We start from the raw sequence: 26,925 nt of genomic DNA on the forward strand, positions 1-26,925 counted from the left end.
CATCCATCCATCCATCCATCCATCCAAATTTTTTTCAGTGTGTGTACATGTTTACAGTGTTCCCTAGTTTTTTTTTACAATTAATGGGGACTGAAAACCCCACACAAGAAGTGAAATCCGTAAAGTAGGAAGAGTATTTATACTTTACGTATTCAAGACAGATCACTGCAGTACACATATTCACTTAAATCTTTTAAGTATTTAGCCTTATACAGTAGCTGTGCTGTTTTTCCTTTCTGTTTCAATCCCTTGGCCAAAATCAGGAAACATGCAGGGCCAAAATTGCAGAGTAAACATAACAGACCAAACACAATACCAAGGAAGCAGAGTTTTCGCTCTAAATTCCAATTTACTCCAAAAACACTCTGGATAAGATCTTCTCAAAGCTTTCTTTCATCCTCGCCGATCTCCTTCTGCCACGCTCCCATGTGATCTTCACTCGGCGAATCCTCCGAGGTGCTGTCGTCAACAGTCAGCAGCTTGAACACGACTGGCCCACCAATCTGCCAATCCGCTTACGGGCACTCCTACAAGACACGCGATTGGCTTTCAGTGGCCTTTTTAATTGCCGTGCGCTCATCTGATGACACATTCGCAGACGCTTGAAAATTTCACTTTTATCCGGTCCGGATTGCTCTTCGCAAACTACTTCCTCGACAGTGACATTTGTCTTAAAGTGCACTTCCCGTTGACGCGCTTTTGCATAGAAGCCTTGCCGTCACCTTGCTTGGGTAAACTTTCCCCCCTGTGATGGTAGTGCCAGAAGAAGCTTTTTGTTCCATTCACAAGCCCTCCCTCCTCTCTCACCGGTCCCTGGTGAAGTGCTGTACTCCAGTGATATTTGAGAATTGCTTTCTGAGGCGATATAGGTATAATTCTCATGTTCCTCGCCGACCTGCCAAGTGCACTTGGCGGGTGCCAGCTGGAAGGCTTTCACGTGTGTGCTTGCGGGGGGTTTAAAAAGCAGCGGGGGCGGGTGGGTATTAAGAGGGGCAGAAAAGACCGGGCCAAGTGTATGTAGACCTTGAAGGTGCTACCCAAGTGCTTTCCGCATCCCGTAACTTAGCGTTTCGCCATGATGCGGGTCCATTACCTTTAAGTAGAAGTGCTTGTGTTTAGTTGGCTGTATTTACAGCTCGCGCGGCTTGAAAGGAATCTACCCGGGGTGACCCCGCTCCATTTATTGACGCCTTTCCAGTTTCCACTCGCCGGTAATAGACTCGAAGACGCAGATAATGCGTTTGTTCGATCAACAAATTTCATTTGTCGGGATCAATAATGGGTCACAGTTGACCGAGCCCCAAAGAAGTGCGTTTGTTTGGGATTTTTGACTCAGGCTGTCTAGGGAAGCTACCTCAACATTTAAGATATTTAAAACTAATACTGTGTGTTTTTCAGTTTACTGTGATGTGGATATCAATTACTGTACATTTTTGGACTGATTAAATTTGATTGAACATATAAAGGCATTGCTTAATTTAAGGATAAAGTAGAAGGAAATAGAAGAAAAGACAGACAAAAAAGGAATCATCAGCGAATATTATTGTAAAGTACGTTTTATAAGGTCAAAGGGAGTATAGAGAAATATAAAACCTTCAAAGGAACTATAAAGAAATACAAAATCTAGTTCTACTCCTTAACTCATTTGATAATAAACTTCAGTACCAATAAAGTTGATTATTCATATTCCAAATCATAAAAAAGAATATATAAGAATCATGATTGTTATTTAACATGATTCAGAATCGATTTAAAATGTCCCAAAGTGGTATGATTAATTAAAAAAAAAAAAAATTTATTTTGTTTAATACAGTCACAAATTTTCACATGCAGTTTTTGTGGAAAAAACATCATAAATGTAAAAAAAAACAAAAAAAACACTTTGACATAGACTTAGAATGATGATTCATTGCACATCTATAAATTGAAGCAGAAATCATTTTTAATTGCGCTAAATTGAAAATTATTTTAAATCCAATCAAAAATCTCCCAAAAATCTTCATTGAATGGAATCGTGCTAGATTCCCCACCATAAAATAGTTAAATAAGTCAACAATTTCTACACATATTTGTACAAATTAAATTTATATATGAGCATGACATACAATTTATACAAAATCTTATTCAGCTTTATGCACGATTTTTGTATTTTTCTAATACTAATTTACATTTTCCACTGCTCGGCATTTTTCCATTCGCGAGTGCAATGATTTTTTTTTGTGTGTTGATGTTTAGCGGTGCGATCTATATTATATTTTCGCATTACTCAAAACGTAATAGAAGAGCAATGAGGAACCGCAGCGGGGGAGGACAAGGAAATTAACTGACTGGCAGGGGGAAAAAAAAAAAAAAAAAACGCCTGAACCTTTTGCACTTTCCTCCATGTTTCAGCTTTTCATGATCATGCTCCGCAGAACGCCCTGCAGACATGCGAGCCGGCGCTCCCCGCCTGCCCCGCCGTTCCAGGCCGGGCCGCCACCTTCTGCACACGCGGACAAAAACAGCATGAGATGGGGAGTCCACATGGATAAACATTTACCGTGGTAGGTGTTGCTCCAGGCAAGTGGGGACGAGGGCGTGGGGGGTTTACCGCGTATGCGCCGGTGCTGTGGCAATAACATTCTCATCCGCGTGGATTTACCTTGCTTTTACTTCGGTATGAAAAGCAAATATCGCTCCGCACGTCACCTCACTTTTACATACGCCAGTTCACGTGCGTGCCCGGCATTACTTGGGACAAAAGTATTGAGATTGGAGAGTGAAGGATGTGGTTTCATTTTCAGGGCTGGTACTGATTCATAGCAGAGGATTTTCAGTAAAAGGGAAAATAGTGCCGAGAAAAAACAAACAAAACAAATGTCACACTTTCTTTGTGAGTCTGGAAGCAAGTAAATAACATTTCAAAATGACATTAACATGATTATTATTAGATTTGAGACATCTTTGTTGTAAGATTCTAACAAATGTTTTTCAATCCCGAAGATTTTTTTTTTTTAATTAAAAAGTCCAGGCATTTAATCTCAGGCACTTGATAGGTTAACAGAATGTCTAAAATCGGCTGTTACAGTGGACCCCCGCCATACAAAATGAATCCGTTCCGGGGTCTGGATTGTAAGGCGAAATCGTTGTATGGCGGGCAATAAAAATCTACGCTAATTAGCTAATGCGTGTAAAAACATCAGCATTGTATGTACATATTACAAAATGGGAACAAAATAGTTTAGTAAATGCTAGTTATATATAATATACATGTATACAATTAAATAACATCGTAAATAAACAAAATATATAAAGGAAAAATGAAATGTATGTAACTTTGAGTGACGTTGACTTGAGCTAATTAAGGCCATAATCCCTAGCAAGGGTAGGCTAGCCAATCCTTCTTCGTATTTATTGATTATCTCCAGCTTCGTTTCCACACTAATCACTTTCTTACTTCAACGTTTAACATCTCTAGGGATCTTGAACAAATTCAAGTTGGAATTAAGCACTAAAATGCACAATAAATACAATATTGTACGCACCCACACGAGATCAAGTCTTTAGCATGTCGGCGTGTTTGTGACACCGTGACGCCGCCCAACTATGATAACTAAAGAAATCAAAGATACATTTTAACTGGGCTGGCAGTGAATGAGTTAGGATGTATTTCTGAAAAGATATTTAAGGAAATAAAAGAAGATACTAGAAAATTGCCACAGTTTTCCTAATAGAAAATTATGCCATAATTTCATGTAAAGGTATTTGTCTTTGATTCATTTTTTATTGTTGCTAGATTTTATGTACCACATGTGGTATCCGTACTTGGTATCAGTATCGCTATTGCTGTCTACTAAAGCGTTGAGTAAATGGTATTGAATAGCCCTAATCAAGAGACAACACAAGAGCGCGAAGTTCACGTTTCAGAGCAGGCTTCAAATAAAATCTTTATCATATTCATCTGGGGAACTTTGGAAAAGTATTTGTCGTTAAATTAACTGTGTCCGAAAGCATGCATTGATATGACGTAAAGATGTTCGACAATGTTCGCAGTCTATATACTCATCTACGAAATTTCTCTCAGAATGCGCCAATACCAAAGGCACGATTATGACTTTTTGACTTTTTTATCTCCGCCTAGCTTTGGAAATGACTCGTACGGAACGAGGACGGCGGTCCGTCCGACCCCGGTCCGTAGCGGTAGGCGAAAGTCACGACGACGCATCCTGTCGCGGGGTTGAAATTTGGCCCAGGTTAGGCCGAGGCACGAGATGCATATTGTTTGTGTTCATTTGAATAAGGACAAATGTCAGATTTCCATGGCTGCGGGCAGCCCGCATGTTAGATGATCAACTCTTTTGGGCCCCTGGACGCGGGGTCATCAGTAGCGCTTCCAGGTCACTGTCACCGTTTGGGGCCATCATTGACCTTTTGACAGAGCGCAAAGAGACAGCCCTTCTCCCAGGGCTGGAATAATCACTTTGAATTTACTGGCGCCCGTGCGCATGGAAGCTAATTAAAATGTTTTGTTTCCATTTAACAGCGTTTTTAATCAAGTTTTTACAAAAAAAGAATGCTTTTTGCAAACAATAATATACAAATACATGTTGATGTAAGAATATGACAACCCCATCTCGCTTTTAAAAAAAAAAAGCAAGCCAGGCAGTCTTTTTATTTTTATGCGTTCAGTTAATATCTTTATTATGTGTGAACAAATGAGTCAGTAGTTCTCAAGGCATACTGTAAATGTGCCATCATTGTCCTTGCGCGTGCGTGGCCGCAGATAAAGGTTGCGCACAGCCCCGTATCCCACCAGCCCTCCAGCCCCCGAAGGCTCCTTTCGGGTGCAGGATCTCCAGAGAAGCGTGCCTTCACCCTTCACTGTGCTCGTTATTCCTCACAACATTGCACCCAAGGCCATGTCGCCCTCTTCATAGCCCTGAACATTAACTTTCATTCACACTATGTACTCTCTTTAGATGGAACATTTTCCTCTCGTCTGCCTTCACTCTTTTCCTACGCTCTTAACCCTTGTGCCGTATTTTGTCCAGTTCTTTCGCCATGACTTCAAAGGCATTCGCAATAAAGGGAAATTATCGAAAGAAGACGCTAGGGAGCTGAAATTTCATCCAGATGGTGACAGAATGTCCAAGTTAAACAAGGCATGATACCAGAAGTATCCCTTGGCTAAAATACTGTGAATAAGAGACCCGGAAATTGTCAAAATACTGCGCAAGAATATAAATTAAACAATATTTGAAAATATATGACTCTTATTGTGACTTAAATCTAAAAAAAAGTTTGAGTTTTCTTCTCCAAAAATATGACTGCTCCCTGCACTTAGAGAATATAGCAAAAATGATCAAAAACTAAAAAAAAAATCTGATTTTTACCTTTGTAACTATTTTTGTATTATTATGGCTTCAATCTCCAAAAACTACAACTTTACAAATGTAAAATTACAACTCAAGAATCAAGGTTTTCCTTGAAAATGTGACTTTTATCTAGAAATCCAAAATACTGGCTAAAATATTGAGAGAATGACTTAGAAGAAAATGATCAAAAAACAATCGAAACACTGCACAGGCTTTAAATAGTCTTGTTCTATTATTCATTTATTTTTATTTTAATAACAACATCTTGTGACAACTTGATGCCAAGGAACCAGGTTCAAGTTGGGGTGAGGAGCTCTATTTAGTCAGCATTCTATCAGTCTGGTCTGATAGAAAAGTTCAGAAAAAGTTTTTTTTCCCACCGATACCAAGTACCGATACCACAAATACATTTAAAACACAATTTCTACCTAAATAATGATGGATAATTTCAAAGAAATACCTATTTATTCTAATATAGCATTTCCGTCCTCGCAATGGTATGAAATTAATGTCAATTACTGGTGATAACTGGTGTCAGCTGCCATTGTGAGTACAAATGTGTTGAAATTGGCCAGGAAATAAGGCCTGATACCGATACTTTCTATTGTTACTTGCCTATACTCAAGTCTCATGTCGACAAAACAGAAACCCGATTTTTACCGAGAGGCTAAAATTCCTAGGTTTTGGACAATTATGTCTCAAAGCAATTAATCCACTATCAAAATCCTTGCCGATCAAAGTAATTAATTTGATTGCCTGTTAAATGTCGATTAATCGTTGAAGCGCTATCATTTTCTATTCATGCTGCTATTAGCTTAACCTGCCAGCCCAGTTAAAATGAGCCACATTAACAGCACATTAACAGTTGGTTGCCTGCAGTTAATTTTAAAGCTGTCAATCGCTGTAAAATATATCTTCGACGTTTATCGCCGTCAATGGCAGTGAATGAGTTAGGCAGCGGTGTCACGTTCTCGGGGGTGTTTTGATCCATTAGTATATTGGTTTCTTAGGTCCATCAATACTGAGCATTATTATCTCTGTAAAAACATATTTGTTTACGTTATCGGTTCTCATTAGATTGCAGGTGTACTCCGACCTTACATCGATAGTAAATCCACCCTCATGAGTTGGAGTGCGTATCGAAAACTGCTTACAGCATCTTGAATGGGATCTTGAGAGTATTTAGAAGGGGGGGGGGGGGGTGCTGTAGCAATGCCAAGGGCCATGCCTTTGAGTCGGGGGGTATTACATTATTAATTAAAATACAAGTCGCCTTGTTGCCCATGGGTGTACAATGTAACACACTTGATTGAATCGGCTAGTGGCAGGCAGCCTGCCGCACGCCTCTTTTGTGCTGCGAGGGATAAGAGGAATTTCAGGGCGCATTGCTCCACACACACAAACACGTTTGGAGGAAGAATGAACGTGTGGCCCGTTGAAAGTGCATTGCAGTAAAAGGTATAATGAGACGCTATCTTTTTATTCACTTCATCGGACAATCTCGCCGCTTTTCTCAGCGTATGAATTTCGATATGGCTTTTCATGTTCACCCCATACCCAGTTTATTCTTTTTTTTTCTTAACATATTTTATTGTATTGTGTTTTATTTATTCGAGTGTTGTGTTGCACGTGGGTTACTTATAGGGTTAGGGTTATATAAATATGTATATACTTATATACATATTTATATATATATGATTTATTCTATTTATTGTTCATATTAATAATATGCACCAATCAGAGCAATGCACCCAGTTTAGTTGTATACCTGTGTACAATGACAATAAAGCTATTCTATTCTATTCTATTCTATTCTATTCTATTCTATTCTATTTTATCCATCCATCTTCTAGAAGTGCTTATCCTCACAAGGGTTGCAGGCTTGCTGGTGCATGTCCCAGCTAGCTTTGGGCAGTAGGCGGGGACACCAGGTTTCCAGCCAATTGCAGGGCTATCTATTCTATTCTATTCTATTCTATTCTATTCTATTCTATTCTATTCTATTCTATTGTATATTCTGTTGCAAGGTTCAAAACACCGTAAACAAGTATTTTTCACAGGTTACTGGTATTTAATTTACAAATGACATGATTTAAAAGTTTTTTTTTGTCTTGTCATGAGTTGACAGCAACATTTAGAGTTACATGGTGACTTCAGATTAGGAACAATCATTCAAAATAGATATAATTTGTTTGCTTTGAGCTTTTACTCGACACTCCCTCTTCAAATTGATGTTTTAAACAATTAGGATGATGCACTTTGGATTTAATCAAACTGCAGCACTTTGAAAAGTCCGATAGCGCAATGCTAACACACAACGCAAAACCCTATAGATGGGCTAACAAACCTAGCATAGATTTTGTGGTCATTATAACCCTTTAGCCAGTAGTTATTTGAACACAAATAGTTCAGCAGCACATTCAACCAGCAACACAGCATTCAGCGACACTCACGGGCATATATTCTTTATCCTCTGTGAAGCACAACCCATATTCCAAATACTATATCGAAATTATTCTTTTATTTAACAGCCCTTGTTGAGACCAGGTGAGTTGGTTAAAAAGGCAATAAAAAAAACTCACGGGATAGCGCATGGTTTTATCTTCACAAGAAGTGTTTATCTTTTGCTGGGAAAGTCTATCATCGTGTCCCGATGGTAGGCTAGCTCACTTTTCATCCACGCCATATTGCCTGTAGTTTTTCACTACAGAGACAAAGTGCAGCAGTCCCTCTTCATCCTCATTAAGGCGCTGTTCACAGAAGTGTGAATATGTAATCTTTTAATAGCCGCCCTGACAGAGAAAAAGTTAGTCGCAGTTCTTTTAGTGGCGACGCGGGAGTGGTAATGGCATCTAATGAGGGTTGGAAGTGTGTGTGGGGTTGGACCATCTTAAGAGACTCGGGTAAATAAAAGAGGATGAAATCCCCCTTTTTCCGTCTCCTTTACTCGCCTCTGATTCCTCATGACCTCCAGTCGAGGTCTGTTAGACGTAGTCCAGGTCATGGGATACATGTGAAAGCTGGAAATATCAAATCCAGCCCAAGGCTTTTACATTTGCTCCCGTGCTCCAGGTAATCACGGTGCGGAGATCAGTCAAGGCCTCGGCTCCCCCTCTTGTCATAGCAGAAGCCAACCACAGGGTTAATTATGTCTTAATATAGTCCGGCTACTCATATCCGTAACGGCAAACCGATGACATTTTGTTCATTAAAAAATAGCGTCGGAAGGATCGTGTCATCTTTTCGTTAGCCGCGGAATCGGATCCATCGTGCTAACAAAGCGTTTGCCGGTCTAAGCGGCCCGATTGTGCGGCGCCGCATCTGGCTGTGCGTCACGTGCGGCGCGAGGTCGTGAAGTGTATCGAGAGGCACAGCCGAGTGAGTCCGATAGTCTGCGCTCTATTGATAACTCTGCCTGTTTTAAAATCCTGGCACAACAATGCAACTCCAGCCTCGCGTGCTCCACTGAGCAACAATACCGCTCACTGGCAGCGCGGCTGTAACGATGACAGACAACAATACGGGAGCGCTTTGCTCATTGGCTCCTCGTTTCTGGCGCATTTGATAAGAATATTTTAAGTTTATTACTGATTTTTCCTGGCTGTTTTGCCAGCGTGATTATTTTCAAGCTTTGGTGTGGTTTAGATGAAGCAAAACACTTAGTCCAGGAAGAGTCGTTGGTTTAGAAAGGGAAGATGGTGTAACGCCCCCGTCCATCAAGAGGGTTATGATCCACACCATAAAATGATCAAAACAGATTTTAATAACCACCCATATAACACAAGAGTGTTATATATATGTTTTATATAGTGTTATATATATACTTTCTGTCACAATAAGTGACAGAAAGTGTGACTGACACAATAATATTCTACAAACAGTCCAACAGTGTACCCATTGTGTTTACAGCAAGAAATCTTTTTTTTTTTTTTTGACAAACCACCAAGCTTATTATTTTACATTATACGTAAATTATTATGCTCCCTTAAGTTTTGTGGCTTGATTAAATACAAAACATGGAATTTACTATTCCGGTAAACATAACTGGAAGCGGTAATGAATAGCTTCAAACTAGCTCTGAAATGCTAGCAGCTAGCACGCTAACTTAGCAAGACATACCATGCTGATCTGCCACTATCTTTTATTATGATAAAACAAAACAGTCTAGTTGCGTTAGTTGACTTAAAGAAGGTAAAATGTTTTTTTTTCTTTCCCCAACATATGTTTACTCCTGTCTGCGCGGCCCTCATTTGTTTTTGTCGCCGGGTGTTTAGGCGCCGGTTGGTAGCTGGAAGGTACGGTGGAGTGTAAGCAGTGTTGATGTGGATGGCCCCTGGTCAGAGGCCAGGCCCTGGCTGTTAAAACGCAGCCTCTTTTGTGCGTCAGAGCCAGCACTGCCAGTCCCGATTCCGCCCTGTCGCTAGGGGTGGGGAGGCATTTACCCGCCGCATGCATTCATTCATGGCGCTGGCATTGCTTGATGCCGGGCTAAATGGCATTGTTACAACGCGCCCCTGAGAAGTGTTGACAGGCCCATATGCTAATTTTAATTAATAGAAGGAAGGGGGGGGGGGGGTTTATTCACCTCAACTCGGCCGCGGAATTCTATCCGCACCTAGACTGGCAAATATAATTGCGGCAAACTCAAATGAGCTCATTAGGAAATGTATTGAATTTACACATTATTTCCAGTAGTTAGGCTGAGTTATTTTCCCTAAGGAGTCAATTACATACTCATTTGTGACTCAGGTGAATGGCTTTCTGGTGACTTCTTCAACTGCAAAAAATCATACTTGCTGAATAATTTGCAAGACAGCTGCCGTACACGGATATCTATTGACGTTCATTTGCGTGAGGATTCCACGACGGGGGAAACGCGGCGACAAGATAACGAGCCCCTTTTGTTCCTTTATTCACTTCGTTTGATTAACTCTTAACATGTTATTCGCTTCCGAATTATTCCTGCTCGCGTGGCCTTGGTGAGACCCGCTTCGGTTTTTGCTCCCTGTGGTCTTGTTTGCTGTTCCGACGCACATTTTATGAGCTAAGCTAGAGCCGAGTCGGAAAGCGGCGCCGGTTGAGACGCCGGCTCAAAGAAGATCTGGTGTAACAGGGTTCATTATCGGACAACCTGAACTACATTTTTACGATTTGGGAATTCTCGGGCGGCGCGATCCAGTTTGTTTCCGGGTTGTTGGACAGGACTTGAGCGGTGCTGGAATTGGAAAGGAATTACTGCTCCAAAAACTCGTCAAACTTCGTTCCCTTTTTTATCTCTTCAATTACGTTCCCAAACTACACTTTTTTTGTTGTGGTTTTTTAAGACCTGAAGCTAACGGAATTTTAAGAAGTGCTAGGAAGTTCTCCTCCACCTTCAGTGAAGAAGAATGATATACCAACAGAAAAACAATTACAGTCATACCTCAATTTAAGAGTGTCCAAAATCCGCCCATTTGATTTTTTTTGGGGCCTTCTTTTTTTGTTAACATCAAGTTAGCACTCAAACGTAGTAAGTGTGCCGCTTACAAGCGTTTGATAGCGGAATTCCACACATTATAAATGAGAGTTAGACCAAAATAGTTATGAACCTTCCTAAAAATAACTCTTGAAAAAACCTGAAAAAGTTGTCATTGTGAGGTAGCATTAAATAGCGGACCTTAACCACATAAGTGTCGCCAACTAGTGGTTGGCTGTGGAATTACGGTATAAACAAAAGTTAGACTAAAATTGCAATTAAAACCTGGAAATGCTTGTAAGGACTTGCTTGAAGTGCTCGGAAGTTCTCCTCCACCTCCAGGGAAGAGGAGCGATATACCACCAGAAAAACAATGACAGTCATACCTCATACCTTGATTTATTTTGGGGCCTTGCCTTCAAAGGAGTGGGGTGCAGCTGTATTTTTCTGCTTGACGTGACTGGTGTATTGCCCAGCAAATGACATTTAGCTGTGGGAACCCCGCGCCCCCACCCTCCTCGTATCGGTGCTATTTGTTTGCCATCGTTTGTTAGCATTAAGCTAACAGACGTATATTAAGCCAAAGCTATCATTATGCGGTTACTTAAAATACAATATATGTACTTGTAGTTGTCTATTGTTCAAGTTTAGTTTTGGATCTTTGTTTTTTTTTTAAAGAGAAAAAGAGTGTTTGTTTCTTGAAAAAGTTGTCGGCGTAGCACCAGCCTTGCTGCCTGACAGAGTGGCCAAAAAGGAGGTGGGAATGGGCCCAGCGTGGCGCCGGCTCTCTGCGCCTCAGCCCAAACACGTCCCCTGCACTCAGCTGTAAATACCACCAACAGCTGGTGGCGCACAAGGTAGTCGTGCTTCACAAATGGCTGGCCTTCTCGAGGGGGCACAGACATGAAGATTCGCTTGCTCCTTTGCCAAGCAAATGCCCGTAAAGTCAAACTTGTTCAAGCAATGGATAAACAAATCAGAGCATCTCTTTGTTGAGGCTGAGAGCGGTTTTGCTAAATAGACCGACAATGATGCCTTGCTCACAAATGGAACGGAGACTAGGGCTGTCACTAACATATTCTTTTAAAATCCATTTTCCGATCATCCGTTATTGCTTAGAATAATCAAATAATCCCGACGCGCTGCCATTTTTTTTTCTTTTTTACCAAGTTTAAATGTGAGTTTATACGGTTACAACTAATAATATTTTACTATCTTCTATATGCCATGTTCTGGGTTTTGGTTTCGTCTGACAGTCTATGACATACATACATCTTTTTGGATACCAAAAAAATGCGCCTATGCTAACCTGTTAGCAATCACGATTAGCATTTGTGCGCTAGCGATTACTGTTAAGGTCAACAAACACTAACTACAATATACCTCACACATACATAATGTTGTATGACGTACATTACGCATATAATAGTTTCCGTCACTTACAGATGCGTCAACAACATTCCATGAGTAAACTTAAAACGAAACTGCCTGTTAGCTAGTATAAGGCCAATTCCTTTGTGTTCTTCTTCTTCTTGACATGCTTCTTCTTCTTGTTTCATGCTTGACTGCCCCCTACTGGTTACAATATGAAACTGAGCTACTAACATTTGTTTGTGGTGATATGTTCTTGGATGATACAGCCTTTTTGGGAAGTTCTTCCCTTTATTGTGGAACATTTTTGGTGCGATTATTATTTTTAATAAAACCTTGCTAATTATTTAATCAGTAAGTGTCTTTAAGCAATCAAACTAGCATCAGTCGATTGGTCATGATGTCATGCGCCAAGATAAGCCACGGAGCCCTGTTTTTTGTTTTTGTTTGTTTTTGTGTCTGGGAAGAGTATATCTCGTTCCCATCATTGCAACATTCCGCACGTCTAGAAGAATGGTTTGTGTAGAAAACACGTGGCACAAGCATAGTTCCGGTAGAGCTTCGAGGCAGATGTTTTTAGCGGACGTATTTTTAGTTGACTTACCCGACTTGCTCGACTTTCCGCAGCCCACGTAAAGAGGTGAACTTTGCAACCCTTTCTTATAAACGGCGGTCTGTTTCGAAAGATAGGAAGAACCAAAGTCACCTTTGAGTGCCCTCGGTATCACGCGTAATGACATTCAGCGTAGCCCAGATCACATTTGGGATAGCGGATTTGATGCATCTGTACGCCAGCAAGGAAGACCGCCGCCTAAGAGAATGAGCACCCCCCCCCTCCCGTTCTTCAATTTCAACACAATCCATTTTCCGGTGTAAATCACTGTCAGTCTCTTGCAAACGTATCCGCTGCGACGCGAGCGAGGGAAGGTGCGGATCGGGAGAGTAAAGATTATCTTTTGGGGCCATTTTGGCCGACACCGTTGCGTGACGGAGACTGACAGCTCTTTCAGATGACTGACAGGTGTCCTTTGAAACGCCGCTCAAGCGGCTTCTGTTCACACTGTTGAAATGCATATTTGGAGCTCTTATCATAAAGCCACGGATGGCCCAGATAGGTGCCGTTAACATTGCAAATGGCTCCGGAATTATTCATTGTCGGCGCCGTGGGAAAGAATCGGCGGGAGGGGGGCGGGGGGGTTGCGAAGTTTGATTATTCCGCTCACACAATGGCGGGCTGCTTAATGATTCCTCTCCACCTTGGCAAGCGGCATGCGCCGACTTCAGGCGCTAGCGGCGGGTGACACAGGTCCGGCCAAGTGTTAGAGCAAGATCATACGTCCGGGCCCCATTTTAATTTCTAATACATTAATCTTTCCCGCACAGATCCTCCATGAATATTCCGGGGCTCCTTGTTTGTCGGGAAGCCTGTCTCGCTTTCATCTATTCAGGTGGTTTCATTCAGCGCCAAAGGCAGCTAAATGGAGCCGATCAGTCAATGACAAGCGGGATACAATAGAGCCCGGTAACATGTCCCTTCCCTCCTTTCAGCCTTCTGATAGACAACCCTGACACCTGCTCCCCAGGGAGACCCTCCGCCAAGCCGGCGCAGGCTACCGCGAGAGACTTCCCTTACTTTATCTGCCCATAAAGGATTGCCACAGGTGACTCTATCAGCGGAGGAATGGAGCTGCCCCCTTTGACCCGCCCCCGCACACGCCGGGGGGCGGAGGTGGCCTGGAACCGCGCGCCGTCGGATTAAGGCTCGCTTCAACGCTGTCATACACGACGCGCGTGGCACTTTGGGAAGAAATGTTAAGCCTTTGTTGGCTGCCATTAATTAGCATTGTCTTAAGTTCATTAGACCACTGCTCGGGCGGTTACTAATGAGGCGACGTAGGACACCTACATCCGCTCAAGCTTTGTCCGGGTTGACCTGACAACGACTCCTCGCTTCCTCACGCCGGCGTAATGACATGCGCAGATAGAGGAGCGCTGACTGACGTGCGCTTTAATGGTCTCATTTCCACTTTTAATGACGAGTAGTCGGCGAGAACGGCGGCGAGTGGAATTTCAAGAAGTGCCGGGCAGTTCTGTTCTACCTCCTGAGTGGGGGGGGGGCGATCCACCGTTTGAAAATGCCCCAAATTTGACAGCCGTTTTTGTTGAGTCGCTATTTGTTTTTTGCGTTAGCCTTCAGTATGGATCGCAGGAAAGTAAAACCTTCATGACATTTTGCTCTGTAAAAACTATGGAAGCCAATATGGGATACGATATTTTGACTAGCAATCTCATTTGAATGTATTTGCCGGTTTGTATGTATTACATATACCATATTTTCCGAATTATAAGGTGCATCTTCAATGAATGGCCTATTTTAAAACTGTTTTCCTATGCAAGGCGCACCGCTTTATAAGGCACATAGAATAGAAGCTACAGTCGTGGCTGGGGTTGCGTTATGCATGCACTAGATGGAGCTGTGCTAAAGGGAATGTCAACAAAGTCAAATAAGCCTGTCAAACTTTTCCGTCGGAAGTTAAGAACAAAGATGATTTGTGGAAAGTACTATCTGAAGAACAGGAAATAATACCTCTTAATTATATTAAGAGGTCGTTTGGACGAATGCCAAGACAAAGAGTTTAAAAGAATAAAAGAATTTGTTTTTATTATTATTATTTTTTCAAAGAAACGTAAAAAAATATGTCTTTGGGATTGCCAAGCATTTTTCTGGTGATGGCGGGTAAACGGACTAGCATTTTGCTGTTGTTAGCGCAATGAAAAAGCGCAGCAAATAAGCTGTGAAATGCTCTGATTTTCCAGGGTGACATTTCTCGGAGGGATTTCCAAACTCAACCCTCGAACGTTTTCCATCGGGAGTTTTGGTCATGTATACTTTCCCTCACGTAAGTCCATAAAATCATGCAAATGAGCTAAGACGAGCAAAACAGTCGCAAAATACCAAACCGTAAATAAATCCTCAAACGACACTTTTCACGCCTAATCAAAAAATCTTCTCCGCGTCCACTTTACCTCCCGCCAACTTAATCAAATCTTGCGAATTAATCAATATCACGTTTTGTTGTTTTTCCTCTGCATTAGAAAGTAAAAACACCTCTGATTTTTCATACAAATGCTGTATGAAGCATTTATTTACCTGCCACTGCGCAGTTCTTCTCCAGCGCCAATAGACAGGCTGCGGGATGGAGGGGAGACATTAATTCACTGTGTCAACCTGTCCCCATGGAATATTTATGATGCTAAATACATTTAATTAGACCGTGGAGCTCTGATGGAAGAGGAAAAGCGCTGTCAATTGGAGAGGGGGGGAAAAAAAAAAGATTTGGCTGCCTCGCATGATGGCCGGGAGTGAACGCGTCTTTATTTTCCGTGATGAGTTTAAAAGCGTAATGTTCATTACAAAGTCATTCCGTCACCTTGAGGGGATTAGACGCATGCGTGGAGAGAGGCGGGGAATGATCACAAGAAACACTTGGCCTGCCTCTGCGTGTTTTTTTTTTTTTTTTTTTGTCTTTTGAAAGGGGAAGTCAAGTACATTTTTTTTTTTCTTAATATGCTGAATTCACACCCACTGGAGACATTTCAAAGAAGTTGAGAGTGGACTTATTTTTTCGCCAATATTTTTCGCTCTAACAAAAAATGACGTATTGGCTCTAAATATCAATTAGTGGACTCCTTGACCATGGCTAGTCGTATCGTTTTTAAAAAAACTAAACAAAAGAAAACATTTTGGTCTGTTTGTTCTAACTACTAAGGTCGCAGAAGATATTTCAACAAAATTGGTTGTATTTTTTGTTTTCATTTTTTGGTGCCAATTTTTTTGACTATCTGCTCCAAATATCAATTATTCGACTCCTTAACCATGACTCGTCGGTATCGTCCTTGAAAAAAAAAATCTGTCTATTTTTACTAGTAAGACTGCAAAAGACATTTCAACAATGTTGAGTGTTTTAATCTCACTTTATTTTTTTATTTTAACGCCAATATGTTCCCTCGTACTGAAAATGAATGTCAGCTACAAATATCAAATATTGGCCTCCTTGACCACTAATAATCGGTATCATCCTTGAGAAAAAAAAAATCGGTTTATTTCTACTAGTAAGGCTACAAAAGACATTTCAACAAAGTTGAGAGTTTTTCTCTATTTTAATATTTTATTTTGATGCCAACATGTTCCCTCATACTGAAAATGACCCAAAAAAAAATGGCGGCTGACAACTATTAATCGGTATTGTCCTTGAAAAAAACATTTTGTTCTGTCTGTATTAGTAAAGCAGCAATAGGCATTTAAAAAAAAGTTGAGAGTTGGTTTTATTTTTCATTTTGATGCCAATATTTTACCTTTCACTCAAAATGAATCGGCTCCAACTATCAATTATCGGCCTTGGCTATTACTAATTATCTTTGATAAAAAAAAATCTGGTCTTTTTCTGCTAGTGATTAGGTCGCAAAAGACATTTCAAAGAAGTTGAGGGTTGATTTTTTTTTTTTTTACACCAATAATCACCTTTGTACTGAAACTGACAATCGGTAAAAATCGGTATCATCCTTGAAAAAGAATATTTTTTTTTTTCATCTTTCTTAGTAAGGCAGCAAAAAAACATTTCAACAAAGTTGAGAGATGTTTTTCATTTTTTCATTTTTTTTTTAAATCTTGACGCCAACGTTTTCCCTTTTACTGAACTGTCGGCTGTAACTATCAGATATCGGCCTCCTTCACTATGACATCATTTTTGAAATACCATTTTGGTCTATTTCTACTCACTAGTAAGGCTGCAAAAAGATATTTCAACAAATTTGGTAGATTTTTTTCTATTTTCACCAATATTCGGCACAGAAAATAATTATCGACTCCAAATATCGGTTATCGACCTCCCGTACTCGTATCGCCCTTGAAAAAAAAACAGTCCAATTCTACAAGTAAGGCCGCGTGGAACAAATTAACATTTAGATTTTCCTAACACAAAATGTATCATTACCTTAAATGGCATAAGGGCATTTTGCGCGCTATTGAACAAATAGACACTGATGACGATAATCACCCGTTCATTTTGTCTTGACGAAAAAAGTGGATACTTATAGTACCCGGGCGCTTTAATGAATTTGACTTTTATCGTTGATTTGATATCATCGCTATTAATTCAGCCTCCTCACAGCCAGAGGCGAGCAAACAAAAAAAGGCGTCGTTTCATCTTAGCCGAGCGACCAAAGTGCGCGCGAGTGTTTCGGGGCTGCAGATCTCAGCCAGGAGGACGGCTTCTGATCCTCGGCGCGACGGCCCCGGAGTAAAGTGAGACATCATGTCTGCCTGTGATAAAAAAACACGTAAATAATAGCCGCTTCTCATCTTGACATCTGTCATCCGCTCGGAAACGGACGGGGGAAATGACCGGCACTCTATCGGCCGGGCCGAGGCCGCGTCGCCCGCCGATGCAAAATAGGCGATAGCATCGGCGCTACGCTGAATGGCGTTACTCTAAATGTAATGTCATTAAAAGGCCGGTGCATTAGCCGCGCCGTCTGGAGATGGCGGCGCGGGGCTTCCCGCCCGCTTGACTGACACGCAGATTAAGTGCGGTGACAGGGAGCACAATAAAGTCATCAGAGAATGTGACATGTCAGTCAGCGAGGGGGTTGACGCCATGAATTGTCACTCGGGCCGTCACGGCCCATCCTCTCCCTTAAGCCGTGATGTCTGCTAGTACGCCACCGTGGGAAAACGGCCGGCGCGCTCGCGTAATATTTATTCAGGTAGACGCCACCCGCTCCGGCTTCCCTCTCGCTGCTTGTTTGTAAGTCTGCTGACAAGAAGGGCTGATGATAGCGGCTGTGCGGGGGGGGGTGAATTCAAAATATCCGACCTTTTTGGGAAAATTTGCTTTCCGGCGATTTCAACAAACAATAAAACTAATCGGCCTTTATGTTTTCCTCCAATTTCACTCTTGTGCAGTATTATGATCATTTTTGCGTCCCCGCATCATTCTCGTCACCGTGTTGTCACCATCTGGGTGAAATTTCAGCTTCCTGGTGTTCTCTTTCAAGGGTTACCTTTGACGTGAAATGGCTTCATGTGAAGATCAAAGAATTGGGAAGAAAAACCTTTGTGCAGTATTTTGAGCATTTCTGGGTCATTTTTTTCCACATCATCCTCGCAGAATTTTATCCAAGGGATGACACACTCCTGGCGGTCTGATAACGTAGCGGCTGTGCCATGTTGAACTTTGACACCTTGTCACAGCATTCTAGTGTCTACTTTCAATGTTTCCCCTTTGATGTGAAATGACTTTGACGTAAAATCAAAGGATTGGACAAGATATGGTTCTCAAAAGTATTTGAGCAATGGGATGACACACTGCTGGTTGTGTGATAACTAAGTTGTTGAACTTTGACATGTTGTCGCAATCTGGGTGAAATTTCAGCTCTCTAATGTCTTTTTCAGTGCTTGCTCTTTGATGTGAAATGATCAAAGGATTGGACAAAATACTGGGTCATTGTCTTTCATTTCGTTGTCAAAGTATTTTAGCAATGGGATGGCATGTTGAACTTTGACATGTTCTGGTCACCTTCTGGGTGAAATTTCAGCTTCCTAGTGTTTTCTTTAGTGCTTGCTCTTTGACGTGAAATACTTTTGATGCATACCACACAAGGGTTAAAAAATACTGAGCTCCAGTAGCACCATCTTGAGGAACATTAAAAAAACAGCCACATAGTAGGCCAGTTTTCGTCGAAAACAAGTGAGATGATTTATTCCTACAAAGTTAGATTATTTGAGAACTCTTTGAAGATTTCAAGAATCACAGTTCAAGATGATAATGCAACCATATTGTACTTTGAAGTCAAGTTAAATACAACTGAACTATGGGGTCAAAAATCGGCTACGATTGTGCTCATAAGTTGTCATACACGTGGGTTATGGCAACCCATGAGCACAACTGTATGTCTGCTAACTAGTGCTAAATGTAAATGTACATTTTTTTGGTCCATAGCTTTTGGCTCAGCTGAGGTACACTAAGTCCTAGTGTGCTCAATAGAGGACATTTCCCTGTGTTCTGCGGTGTGCAATTCAACTTTGCTGTCTAGCTGAGACAAAATGGACACCATATTGGACATAAGAATAGGCTGGGTTTCAGGGTGATGTATAATTTTACCTTATAATAGTTTGATATATAATTTTACCTTATAGTAGTTTGATCCGGGGCATGAATGACGTCACATATCTTATTTTTGGGAAATTTTGAAACTTCACAGAATTTCACAATATATTTTCCCCCCAAAATGTTTCACAGTTGTGAGTTATTCAGTCTTGACATTTTCAAGACGACTAAGTTGTATGTTAAAATGTCGTAATTAAATGAATTATTGGTCATCCATAAACCAACGCAAATATTCATTTATATAATCAGACCTGCTAGGGAAAGAACAGCAAAATGTGGAAACATATACACTTTGACCAAAAGATGGCAATGTTGCAGTACTGAGAATCTCCATCGGTTCTCTACTTGTTCTACACACACACACGTGCGCGGACCCACACACACACACGCTGCAGCTTTCTTCTTTCCACATCCCCACAAATGAGAAATCCTCAACTGGTCACTGAAGATTTACCACCTTATAAGTGTTATTATTTATTTTGATTTGATTTCCTAAGCAATACGGCATGTTTAAAACTCAACGAGTCGTTTTGTGAAAGCGACGCGAGCTTTCAATTTAATTCCCCTTCTGAATGTAGTTTCCCGTTTTTTAATTTTTTGCCACATTACACAGACCCGTTTGGGTGATATGAACATCCTTAACAACTCAAGACGTTCACCCTCGTAAGTCAGACCCTATGTCGCGTTTCTACATTTCATAATGAGATTTAGCAAGCTAATTATGTGAAGTTTAAAAGATTGTCCGATGCCTTTTAAATTATAACGATAAAGGCCTTGCTTGATGGCGTGATAAATTTGATGTCCTTAGTCAAATTTCGGCCAAACAAAATGGCCGGCGGTTAGAATTTGATAAGCGCGTCCCAAAGAGAGAGAGAATACAAAAGTGGCACTCGTTTGCTCCGCTGGTTTGGGAGTAGGCGTCGGCCACTTTGCCGCTCTTTATTATTGGCTTATTGCCTTTAAGCCGTCCCCGCTGCCAGCGCCGGGCCTCTCGAGGGGATCGCCCGGCGAGACCCCGCGGATCGGGCCTGGCCGGGACCGCGTCATGCTGGCGCGCTTATTTCCACACGTGACGTTGGAAACGCTCACGAGAGGCGTCGGCGCTAACGCTCTTAGGCTTTTGTTCGTTTAGGGAGAATTCCGACGGTTGTATGGCGAAGAATACGCTGCGCGTGTTCGGGTCGGGACAGAAAAAGGAACAAAAGAGCGAGCCGGGTTGCGTCCCTGCCTCGGGCAACTATCGTTTCGTGGTCGTTGCGTTGAAGTGAATAAGGCTCAAATAGTGTACAAAGCGTAAATATTTGCTCTTGTGAAATTTTCTCCAATGCCGACCTACGTGAAAAGGAAGTGAAACGGGGAATGATTTTTTTCTGCTGCCTAATCCACCTCTCCTCCGCTATGCCAGTCACATTTTCTAATTAGCTTTCCCCGTGGAGGAAGAAGATGGATTATATTTTAATATCTGGGGCCTAAAATTAGTTTATATTCTAGCAAGTTAGCACTTCTTAGAAGTTGATTTACTCTTGAAGCCGTAGAAGCCGCCAGCTCGCAATTAATCATTTTCCCTCGCTGGCGTTGGCGGGAAAAGAAGAAGAAGAAAAAAAAAAAAAAAGAGGCTCGGCTTGTCACCGACCGGATCACAATAGGTAAACACCTCATTTACACTATTTAGAAATCACCTCGCTAGAACGGTACGACTGGTGACACGGGCTCCCCCCCGATTGTTCCGTCCTAACCGCCGTTATTAATTACGGAGCACTTTTAACAAAGCGACATTGTCTGACTAATCATTGACACGGAATGATTAAAGATGCGCTTTGGCTTTTTTGAATCTTTCCCCTTTTTTTTCTCCCCTTCAACACGGAAGCCCCCGCCCTCACAAATTTGGCTGTCCGCTATCGGCTTTCCGGCATTCTGAAATGCCTTCACGGGCTCATCCATCAAGGCTTCGGCATCGCGGCCGCACCGCCGTCCAGCACGCCGCCGCTCGGTTATTAGCGGCCGGACGTTTTTGAACAAAGCTTTTTCTTTTTGTGGTTGTGTAGAGGATGACACAGATAGAGGGGCCCTTGCTCCACAAAATTCAAACAATGAATTTGCCATAGTCATGGAATTCAGCTTTAGTTAACTCATTCACACCCGACGACGTATTTATACTGTAAGTCTGTACAGTTCAGACCTTTGATCCGGGCATTTATTTACTTACCTTTTAACGCAGGTGTGCCGCATACAGAAAAATACATAGACATAAGGACCACATATATATATATATATATATATATATATATATATATATATATATATATATATATATATATATATATATATGTATATGCTGTGGGCCAATAAAATGTGGATGACAGGCCGCAAATGTTCCCCAGGGCCATAGTTTATGCACCTCTGTTGTAAGGTGTCTGCCCGATACTGATACAAAGTATTGATACTCAGCCATCCCTAGAGATGAATCTGACAATTATTTTAAAAGGAGTATGTGTAATTTTTGGCATGCTCCCGTGGGAGCTTTAGGGGCATTACGGTAAATGCAGCAATGCACACTCCTCCTCCGGCTGTCCGTAGCTATAAGAGACATGGCAACCTCACCCATGTAATATCATTTAATGCTAACTGAACCTACAATTATATTTAAAACATACGGTTGGTCGTTGAGGACACATTTTTTTGCATGTTTTTGAAATTGATCATTTAATGTATACATTTTTAATGGAAAACAGTCTAAATCTTACATATTGTCACTTTAAGGATATATTAAAGAAACAAGTTTTAAAAAAATATGCTTTCATTTCATCCGTTCATCCGCTGCAAAATATTCACTGACATTTGTTTATTTTTTGTGATTCTTTCAATGGTTTGGTTGTTGTGTCACATAATTGGCTAAGATATTGACGATTGCTTTCCAAAGTAAAAGCAGATGTTTGTAAATTTTGATTTGAAACATTGGTGAAGGGCTAACGAGAGAATATTGGCCGCCGCGATGCTAAAATCCAAGAACTTGGCTAATTTGAGGTCTGAGTGGTCGGTATTTAGTCGTAACGCCATCCCCGGTCGATACGAATCCGTCGAAAAGTTGCGGCAAAAGCAATCTGACTTGACATCAGGCGACGCATCATCGCCGCTCTTCATCAAGCGTCGCCACCCCCCGCCGCGAGGAACCGGGTCGGCTAAGCCCGCACGCTTTGGAGCGCGGCGGCGGCGGCGACTGGAGCTAGAGCGTCGGCGCGAGGATCATCTCGGGCTCCTCTCTTCCCAGGGAGATGAGCAACGCGGGCCAATTTCATATGCGGGGCTCGGCCCCTGGGTCTGAGCGGAGGTGGGTTGGGTCCGCCCAGTATCCCGGCTTCATTAATCAAGCCGCCAAGGCTTACCGGCAAACCCCCTCTCCGCCCTCTCGTAGACAACCCCTCGGATTACGCAGAGCCGGCGAAATGTCAGCCCAAATCTGAGTCTTGATGCAGATAATCATTTCAATAATATTTCTCCATTTGTGCCCCCCATACCAGGGGAATAAAGCTTTTCCACTGTCAGGTAGCATAAGACTACAGTTGGTGGGAATACTTGACTCGGTGCCAGATGGCTTAGCCATGCTCGCAGCATATGTTCAACAAGCGGTCCTGTGCCAAGCATGCTTTAGGTTTTTATTCATTTGAGCAGGCGCCCGTGCGCACGTATATATTTACCTTACCGGGCGCCGCGCTATGGAAAACGAACGCCGTTACGGGCAACGTAAAAACGAGCCTCGCAAGGCGAACGAGCATTTAGCCCGACGAGCGCGCCTGGGCGCCAGACAAAAGAAACACTGGTGCATGGGAGGGCAAATTTATTCATTACCGCTAAGTTGAACTTCCTTTTAACAGCCCGGCGCTCTGCAATCCAGGGAGTTCTCCTCTCAGTGACTTATGGTAGTGCGCGGGGGGGAGGGGGGGCGGACACGGCGGCGGCGGCGGCGGTGGCGGCGTGCTGAAAATGTCAATAGAAATAGTAAGTGTGAGAGGCAAGGCTTGCCTAATTAGTGCCCATTTAGATTTTATGACGGCTCTGAGATCTGCTCTTCCTGACAGAGAGCACTATAGTTGCATATTGTCCTAGCCTGAGGGAACCATAGGAAAATCCAGATTTATTGTACCTATCATACCAGCATATTTCATTTGCCATTATGAGATGCCATCTTGCAATGATGCCGGATTATTTATTACAGATGAAATCCTGGGATCTGCCTGCTCGAGGAACATTTCAAAGTAGCGTTCCTCTTATTAACTTCTTCATTATCTGCCCCCTCTGTGATTTAAAACGCTCCCTTCCTTCTCACCTGCATGAATAAATATGTCGCTGATTGGAGTGGGCAAAACTTGTTTTGATTTTAGTTGTCGGGGTGGGGGGGCATCATGAGATTCTCATCTTTTTTTTGCACGCTCTACTTTAATTTCATTGCCGCGCTCGAGCTCGTAAGGTTCATAATTGAGGATTTTTATGTGGCAGAAAATCACACAGGAAGTCGGGAATTAGAATCGCGCCGTCTCCGGACGCTCGACGGGTTTTATATATTTTATATACGGCCGAGTGTTTATTTACCATGTCCCTTAAACCCCAGGTTGTTGGCATTTATCCTGTTTACACATCAATATTAAATCTCCGGCAAAAGCCTTGAGAGTTGCATTTAAGTCATTGTGCGGCTAGGTATTAAAATGTGCTCCATACTGTGAGGGGAGCTCGTCAGGGAATAGCTGGGCCCCGGACTCCCATTACCCAGCATAAAAGTGTCAGCCACTTTAATTACATTCATGCCTTCCCCAGTCCGTTTTACTGCAGCCGCAATCAGATTTCACGCGCACATCTCCTACCTTTTGTCTGAGCCGCTGTGACCTCGCCGGTGCTGAGATAAGGACTTCACTTTTTTTGCACTTGGGATAGTTTTTAGTACCTTGAGGTGCAAGATGTCCGACTTGCGAGTTTGTTCGAGTCATATTTCTAAGATGGATTCATTTTTGATCCGTTTGATTCATTCATTGCCTTGACTTTACACAACGCGCAGCAATTTGGCAGATAGTTTAAAAAAAACAAACAAAAAAAAACATTTGAAATGCCAGGTTGAAGTTTGCGATCATACTCGGCGTAAAACCGAGTCGTACGTTGTGTATTTAAAACGACCGGCTAAATTGCGCTTCTTAATACGACCGAATATTGCGAAATGTCAGTGGCGATGACAAATCTTTAAAACAGTGGTCCCCAACCCTCGGTTCACGGCGGTTTAATGGTCCACGAGCCATTTGGTACCAGACCGGACAAGAAAAGTCATCGCAAGATTTTATAATATAACGGATAATATAAAAATACTCGCGTGCATATTCTTTATCATCTGAAAAGAATGACTAGTATTACTGCTGTACTGAGGAGCTAGGAACTTAAAAACATGTAAAAAGATCTCTATAGTATATCCTTGTCTGTACTAATAGGTGGTAAACAGGCTTACATTGAAAATGTAAAAATATTCAAAGAAATCTTTACTGGGGGTATCCTGATCCAATACTGATATCGATTATCAGCCTGATATCAGAAAGATCTGATATTTACAAGAAGCCCATTCCATTTATTGACTTTCTCTTAAGTGTTAATTCACTTGTTGTTTCCAGATTGTCTTTATTTATTTATTTTAATTGAAAAACTAATGAATCAGTAGTTTAAACAACGACTGGCTGTGTTTACTTTCAATGTTTGATGCCTGCGTATTCTTTTTTTTCTCCCCTTTTGCTAGTATTTTTTAATAGCAATATTTCTACAAATAAAAGCTTGCGTCATTCCTGCTATCGAATAGATATCATTATCGGACAATAATTTCGGCCGCAATATTGGTTCCGTACCAAAAGTGAAAACGTTCCCATCAGGACACCCTGTTTTTTACGTTCTATTTCATTGGACAAAATTGGAGTTATGTTTAATTTAAAAAAAAATGGAAAATTGTATCTGAAAACTAGTCGGGGTACTTAGACTCATATATATTTTTCCCCCCCTACTAAGACGACCCATGCCATAGAATATGCACGGCGGCACGGGAAGAAAAAGGGGACTTGAGGAAAGGAGGGGCGGCGGGCGAGGTTCCAGCGGTCAGACTGTTAGTGAGCGGCGAAGAGGCAGTGTCACTTACTGTTTCACGGGGAAGCTTCCTGACCTTCTAGGAGGCAAAGCAAGATCCCCCTCTTGTTTATACTCCGCCATGGATCAGTGCGTGGAATATGTCTACATCCTCTCAGCCAATTTCACACAAAGGAGGCGCAGTGTGGGCGGCGGACACAAGCCGTTTCCCCCGGACGACGGGGCCCATCCCTCACTCGTGTCCTCTGTCTGCGGAGCCAGACAGACAGAGACAGTCTAATGCTCCGCTGGGCCACGCAACTACTACACGCCTTTTCCTGTGGGCCCGCGCGCTCAGACCGCACTCCCGAGTGCCGGGATCTCGTCCGGGATCGAAGAGCGATCGCTTCGGTAACTCATTCGGCCCCGAAGACGCATTTTTACGTTTTTTTCCCGAGACTTTTCAAAAACGGCTGGTTCCAATCGGATAAAAAAATACTTCAGAACCAATTCCATTACGTTTAGTGACAGCCATTTTTTTTTTTTACCCTCAAATAGCCAAACACTTGAAAAAAGTTTAAATAATAAGTAGCTGTAATTGATTGTCTAGACTCTCAACAAAAAAATAAATAAAATAATGTAAAACACGTCTTTGGGATCGAATGAGTTAACTCGTTCACTGCCAAGCGTATTCAGAAAAGGAAACCTCTAGAGGCCCTGCATTTTTAGCATTTTCACTCACCTTTCAAGGCCAACAGAATATTGTGAAGATAGACTTAAATTCCTTACTTTGACTTGCATGTAGGTAATAGCTGTGTTATAAGTGTGGAAACACTGCCATCCAATGGTCACAGTTATCACTACAGTGCTCAATTGGCTTATATTAGGTAACTCAGATATTTTATACCTTGCATATTAGCTGAGCCGTGATTGGTCACCACTTGAGTTCCGATCAACTATGATGTCATTTTCTATCAACGGCAAGTCACAAATGGATGAATTTTTCTGCATATTTCAAATCCCGCAAACACAGTGGGCCCGAAACAAACATTGTAAAGAACATTTTTTTGCATTGACGTTCCCTTTAAAAATCCGTTTTTCAGGCTTTGGTCCTTTTTTTTAATCCAAGTCATTTTTAACAACAACTTCAAGGGAGCCAAAAAGTAAACTTCATGAGAACGGCCTCAAACTCATCACGCGTCTTTGACTGCTCGATGGCGAACTCCGAAGGGATCTCATTGAGCTCAAAATCCATATCCTGGAATAACACAGAACGAGTCTTTTGGTGTCGATTTATCGGCCAAATAAGTGGACATAAAGCACTCCGGTGACTCATCAGAGAAGCCGTTAATTACCGCTAATGATTTGAATTTGCTGCACGGGTTTGCTATAAAAGAATATTTACGGCGCGCATTAAGGTCAAGTATTTTTCCAAAAGTAAAGTGGCCAAAGTTAAAAGAAAAAATAATAATAATAATAATTAAAAGCACAA

The 26,925-nt window shown here is 41.9% G+C and overlaps 1 protein-coding gene and 1 long non-coding RNA gene across 4 annotated transcripts in view; one reads left to right on the plus strand and one right to left on the minus strand.

Moving 5' to 3' along the window:
* The window catches only part of nr4a2a (nuclear receptor subfamily 4, group A, member 2a), a 98,376-nt gene that overhangs the window by 6,872 nt on the left and 64,579 nt on the right, over window positions 1–26,925 (plus strand). For all 3 annotated transcript variants that reach the window (XM_088414766.1, XM_088414767.1, XM_088414765.1), the window contains exon 2: window positions 2,392–2,543. The gene's annotated coding sequence lies outside the window, so the exon portion shown is untranslated. The remainder of the gene's footprint in view (window positions 1–2,391; window positions 2,544–26,925) is intronic.
* Window positions 7–25,692, minus strand: LOC148423496 (uncharacterized). Its single transcript, XR_015865601.1, has 3 exons — window positions 25,507–25,692; window positions 2,366–2,482; window positions 7–527 (listed from the first exon to the last, which is right to left on the minus strand). It is a non-coding gene; the product is annotated as an uncharacterized LOC148423496 (long non-coding RNA).

This window comes from Hippichthys cyanospilos, chromosome 5, assembly GCF_059441005.1.
Source record: "Hippichthys cyanospilos isolate Australia breed blue-spotted pipefish chromosome 5, RoL_Hcya_1.0, whole genome shotgun sequence".
Taxonomy (NCBI): Eukaryota; Metazoa; Chordata; class Actinopteri; order Syngnathiformes; family Syngnathidae; genus Hippichthys; species Hippichthys cyanospilos.